At 43.7% G+C, this 6,281-nt stretch overlaps 1 pseudogene; it reads left to right on the top strand.

Moving 5' to 3' along the window:
* The first annotated feature begins 655 nt into the window (after positions 1-655).
* The window catches only part of LOC119292568, a 6,959-nt pseudogene continuing 1,333 nt past the window's right edge, over positions 656-6,281 (top strand).

Raw genomic sequence — 6,281 nt, forward strand, 5'->3', positions numbered from 1 at the left:
GATTCTTCAAAGCCCTCACGGCCAATTCCTCAGTCTGCTCATCCTCCTTCAAAGTCCTCAGCTCCTCCGACAAAGTCCTGAGCTGCTCCGACTAAATCCTCTGCACCTGTGCATCTCTCCATGTGCCAAAGGACTACAGGCATCTCAATTGCCTCAGGAGCTTCTGCGAGTTCCTCAGCTGCACCAAATTCCTCAACTGGCCCCTCTCTGCTGAAGAAAAAGGCCACTGCTGGACGAGGCCCTTGACCAAGTCCTCACAAGAAGCAGGTCGCCTTTCAAGTGCCTTCTGATGATGAGGCCGATGATGAAGAACTTGCCAAAATCATCAGAGACAGGCAAGCCAGGGCCGCTTGAGCCAAAGGCAGCAATGTGCCACTGCTATTGGATCCAAAGTTGATCCTCGACTTCATTGATATATGGCACAAGGACCCAAACACGCCTTTGCCGGAGATGAACCTCACTCCTGGTCAAAGTCATGTCTTGACTGCCTTCATTGAAGAAGAAAAGTGGAAATATGAAGAAGGAAGAAGACTGAAGAAAGCGCAGTACAAGAAGCAGCGCTACCTAAAGGACAATGTCCTCACTCTTACCCCTGATCAACTCGTTGCCTTGCAAGCTGAGATCAAGCAACTGAGTGATGAATTCAATCGCGACTATGCTGATTGGAAGGGCACCAAGGTCCGGTTCATCAAGTTGACAAAGACATTCACTTCAAGTGTTGCTGCTCCTGTGCACATTGAAGTCACTCTGGCTGTAGCATCTGCTCAGCCCACTGAAGAACATGCCAGCACCGCTGATGACAATTAGGCTGCTGAAGAAAATGAAAATACCAGGGCCGATGACTGCATTCCAGCCGCTGAAGAAATTGCTAGGGCATCCACTAGTGGTGCGCCTGAAGAAAGTGAAGAAGTCAGGGCAACTGCATCAGTTGCGCCTGAAGAAACAGAGCCAAATTCCTCTGCTCCTCCTGCGCCTACACAAACTCCGATCCTTCCATCTGCATCAGATGCGAAGAAGACCAAGGCTGCAGAGCATGCAGCTATGAAGAAAAGGAAGGCATCAACTTCATCAGATTCTTCAGCTCCGAAGAAGATGAAGCCTTTGACAAGCTCAATTAACAACCCAATTGATGTCGTTCCTGTCTCTTTCATGCCATCAAAGGACCTTGTTCCTTTTGGTGAAGATTATGTGATTCCAAGTGAAATTGATGAAGAGAATCCTTCTGCTGCTTCGTCAGAGTAGTTGGATGAAGAAATTGAAGTGGATGCAATCCCTTCAACACCAGTTGTCTCCTCGCCTATGCCTTAGTTCACTGCTGAAAAGCTCGGCGTTGAAGAAATGGAAGATGAGGATGTGGACATTGGTTGTACCACACCTATGCTGAATGATGACTTTTGGGAAAGTCAGCACCCCAACTCTCCAATGTTCACTCCACTTCAAGTAATTCCTTAGTCCCCTGCTGCTACTGAAGTACAAATGGGATCTAAAGAACCTCATGCAACCCCATCTGTCCATGAAGAAATTCCAGCCACTAGTGCTGATGAAAATGTAAATGAAGAATTGAAGACCCAGGCTGCAGCTGAAGAAGAGCCTAAAATTCCTCAGTCTGTGGATCCTGAGATTGTGATTCCTGAGGTGGTGATGCAATTGACTGACACTCCTCAGCCCAAGCCAAAGGATCCCTTCTCAAAGAAGCAGAAATTCAAGGCTGATGACTTCTTCGGCGAGCATGTTTTCTTCACTGAATCCAATCCTTATGACAATGCTCGTCTTAGAAGGAAGTGCTTCTGGACTGCCAGCCAGGCCAATTTCTATTCTTCACTGTTTTTCAATAAAGACAAAGTCTTCGACCACGAGCATATTCCTCACGTGGACATGGAATCAATGCCTTGCTTCTCTCAAGTCCTCGGTATGCTTCATGATGCAGGACTGCTCAACTTTTGCTCTGACATAGTTGATTGGAATGAAGAGCTTATTCTTCAGTTCTACGCCACACTGCACATCACAGGTGATGCTGATGATATCAACACTTGGGTGTTGGACTGGATGACCGAAAACAGTCATTATAAAGCGCCGCCCTCTGAATTACTTCATGCCCTGCCAATCAGTCCTCCACCTGAAGGTGCTCGTTGTGTGTACCAATAACCTGAACTTACTGCTCATTACATGCAAGTTCTCATGAAGCCTCTGAAGCCTGGTCAAGCCCCAAGGACCAAATTCCTCGTGAAGGAATTGCTCTATGTGCCAAGAACTGGCTACCGCGTTCTGACGAAGACTATGAGTCCCATCAAAGGCCACGACTCATCCGATGAGGAAATTGTTGGCATCATGAAGAATATGCTATTCAACATCATGCATGGCATCCCTATCAATTATCATGATTTCTTCATGAGGACTCTGGCAAATGTTGCACTTTCTCCGTTTGAGCTGAAGCCTTGCGCTCCTTGGATCATGACATTCCTCAGAACAAGGTCTTCACTCAACTATAAAGCTGACTTTCTGAATCACCTCAGCTACTTGCCACCGATTGAAGTCCTCAAGAGGACATATTCCTCAGCTGATGAGAAGGGCAAGACACCAGCTGTTATCGATGAAGGTATTCGTCCATTGGATGGTCAGTTCCGCAAAGCTGCATCTTATTCCACCAATGATGACTCTGCCACTCATGATTCTGCTGCAAATGCATCCAAGCCAAATCCTCAAGCCACTACTCCTCGTGTGATGACTGACCGTGAGCTGCTTCTTAGTCTTCACCAGAAGGTGAATCTCACAAATGGGTTAAGCGTCAGTTTGGCTCTATTCTTCACAACATGACTTCTACACATAATGCAATGAAGAAAAACCATTACTACCTCCATGAAGTCTTCGATCGCACCTGGGCTATTTTGTCACATCTCTATGGTGAATAAGATCTAAAATAAATGGGTTTCAAGGAAGATTTTGACTGGTCTGCTCCTCCACCGAAGAAATACAAGAAGGTCAAGGTTCCTTCCTTGGTCGCCAGTTCATATTCTTCCACTACAAGAAATATGTCAACTAGTGACCTTTTGTCAGTGACCCTGGAAGAATTGGTCATAGATCTATGACCATTTCAGACCAATTGGTTAAAAGCTGTTCGAGGGGCTCCAAACCCTAAACCATTGCGACCATTTTGGTCAGAAAGGTCGTAATTTCCTTATACAAAAAGATCACAAAGCAAACAGTGCTAGTCCGCTGCCTTATTTCTAGTTGTTAATGACCAATATAGATGGTCATAGCCTTGTAGATTGTGGTGGGTTGTGATGACTAGGCGCCATCTCATCAGTTTTGCCTATGTGTCATGTCCATGTGGCGGTTTTTGCCCTAGGTTGTGAAGCAACCTATATTTCTGTTATTCCCAAAATTCCCAAAAAAATCTCATAAATTCTTTGGGTCATATCTTCGTCAAATATGTAAAAACCTTCCTTGCCTAGTTCAAAAATAATTCAAAAATATTCATTTTCCTATTTTGATCAGAGCAGCACTTTGTGAAGGAAGTACCACTTTGGCATGTCCAAATGGTATCCATTTTCTATAGTGCTTTCCTATGCCCAAATAACCATCCTCCACCAAATGCTAGCTCAATCCATTCATTATTTTGAGCCCAGCTTCAACATTCGTATTTATGTCCAGTGTGGTACTTTGTAAAGCAAGTACCACCTAAGCTCCTCCTTTTGAGGTGAAAATTTGTGAATACGGTCTTCTTAGTAACTGATCATCCTCAGCCAAAACTCACGCCCATTAGCCATGTGCATTTACCGTACCGCAAATCAAACACTTGGCTGCTTATTCATGTTTGAGCATCAATCGGTCTCCTCGTGAGAATCTTATGTTGTGATTTTCTTCCTAGCACCTACCTGGGGAGTGTCCAACCCACTAGACATGCCTAGGCCGCCCAGAACACATGGCAACACCACGGTCACGCGGTGACCACGCGGCGGGCATGCGAGCTTACGCGCTCTAGAGTTGGGGCCCTCGGCCACCATCCAAACCTCGATGTCTCACCATCAAACCATGTATTTATGATTAAATAGATACTTATTTACCTATAAATGATTTTTGGAAAAAATAAAGAGCGAACTATGAGGCAGCTGCAGTTCAAATTTGACCCGTTTCCAACTGAATCGACGGCAATTTGTCTTTTTCACCAGAGGTGGATCAAAATTTTTTTCACCCAACCATTTTGTCAATTGTGCATTATATATGGCCTAGTATTTTATAAAATTGATTTGGTCCATTTTTGCAACAATTATTTGGTAGTTCCTTCACAAAAAAACCTCCTCTTGGGCACTCGGAAAATGAAAAAATGAATTTTCCGTGCAAAGAAAATGAAAACTTCCTTAGGCAACATTGTTTGGAATTCCAAGATGTACCCTTGTGCACAATATGAGATCATTTGGACAAACTATGCCATGAATGTGGCCATAAGATTGATCATTTGGCTTGAAAGCCATTGACCTCCACACGTGATAGCTCGTTTCTGAGAACACTTTTTTAAAATAATTGCCGTATTACAAGTTTGTTATTTTTCCTGGGAACTTGGCCACATATAGTGACACAATGCGAAGGTTTCCCAATTTTTTAAATTTTTTTTTGAATTTTTTATGCCTGTTTCAAAATGCGATCAAAACGGCGGGAATGACCGTTCCTAGCTAGTGGTTGAATCTTGGAATTTTTTTGGTGTTTCTCTGATTAAATAGGTACTTATGTACCTAGAAATGATTTTTGGAAAAAATAAATAGCAAACTATGAGGCACTTGCAGTTCAAATTTGACCCGCTTCCAACTAAATCGGCGGGAATTTGTCTTTTTCGCCAGAGGTGGATCAAAACTTTTGACACCCAACCATTTTGTCAATTGTGCATTAAATATGACCTAGTATTTTAGAAAAATGATTTGGTCCAATTTTGCAACAATTATTTGGTAGTTCCTTCACAAAAAACCTCCTTTTGGGCACTCGGAAAATGAAAAATGAATTTTCTGTGCAAAGAAAATGAAAACTTCCTTAGGAAACATTGTTTGGAATTCCAAGATGTACCCTTGTGCACAATATGACATCATTTGAACAAACTATGCCATGAATGTGGCCATGAGATTGATCATTTGGCTTGAAAGCCATTGATCTCCACACGTGATAGCTCGTTTCTGAGAACACTTTTTTAAAATAATTGCTGTATTACAAGTTTGTTATTTTTCCTGGGAACTTGGCCACATATAATGACACAATGCGAAGGTTTCCCAATTTTTTGATTTTTTTGAATTTTTTATGCCCGTTTCAAAATGCGGTCAAAACGGCCGGAATGGCCGTTCCTAGCTACTGGTTGAATCTTGGATTTTTTTGGTGTTTCTCTGATTAAATAGGTACTTATGTACCTAGAAATGATTTTTGGAAAAAATAAATAGCAAACTATGAGGTACTTGCAGTTCAAATTTGACCCGCTTCCAGCTGAATCGGCGGGAATTTGTCTTTTTCACCAGAGGTGGATCAAAACTTTTTACACCCAACCATTTGGTCAATTATGCATTAAATATGTCCTAGTATTTTAGAAAATTGATTTGGTACAATTTTACAACAATTATTTGGTAGGTCCTTCACAAAAAAAACTCATTTTTGGCACTCGGAAAATGATTAAAAATTGGTAGAAAGATCAGAAATGCTTACAAATTGGTCCTTATCCATAAAATTTAGTATAACTCTAGTAAAAATTTGTGTTGTTCCCTTTTGCAAAAAAAATTTGAGAGCTACTTCACAAAATCACTCTATTTTTAGTACTTCAAAACTATTTTAAATCACTGATTTTCTAAACCAATGAGAACTCTTCCCACGGATCGATGACATGGCGTCCATCCATCCATCCATCCATCCATCCATCCATCTCTACATCCCACATCCATCCATCCACCCGCAGCCCAAACCCTAGCTCAGATCGCCCTCTTCCCCCCATCTCATCGCTGCTGCCGCCCCCCTCTCGATCCACTCCTCTCCCTGCCCACCGCACCCTTCCGCCCCGACCGCCCCGACCCGACCCAAACCCTAGCTCACCCACCGCCCCGACCTCCGCTCCGCTCCGCTCCGCTCCGCTCCGCTCTAGGCCATCGTCATCCAACCTCATCGCTGGCAGCCCCTCCCCTCTCCTCCTAGATCCACTCGGGCTACTCATGTCGTGGCCAGATCCGGCAGGAATTCCCTCCCTCCCATCAGCTCCACCGGCGAGCCCTTCCTCACCGCATCCATGGCCTCCCTACGCCCTTCCTCACTGCATC

The sequence above is a fragment of the Triticum dicoccoides genome, chromosome 4B (genome assembly GCF_002162155.2).
Source record: "Triticum dicoccoides isolate Atlit2015 ecotype Zavitan chromosome 4B, WEW_v2.0, whole genome shotgun sequence".
Lineage (NCBI taxonomy): Eukaryota > Viridiplantae > Streptophyta > Magnoliopsida > Poales > Poaceae > Triticum > Triticum dicoccoides.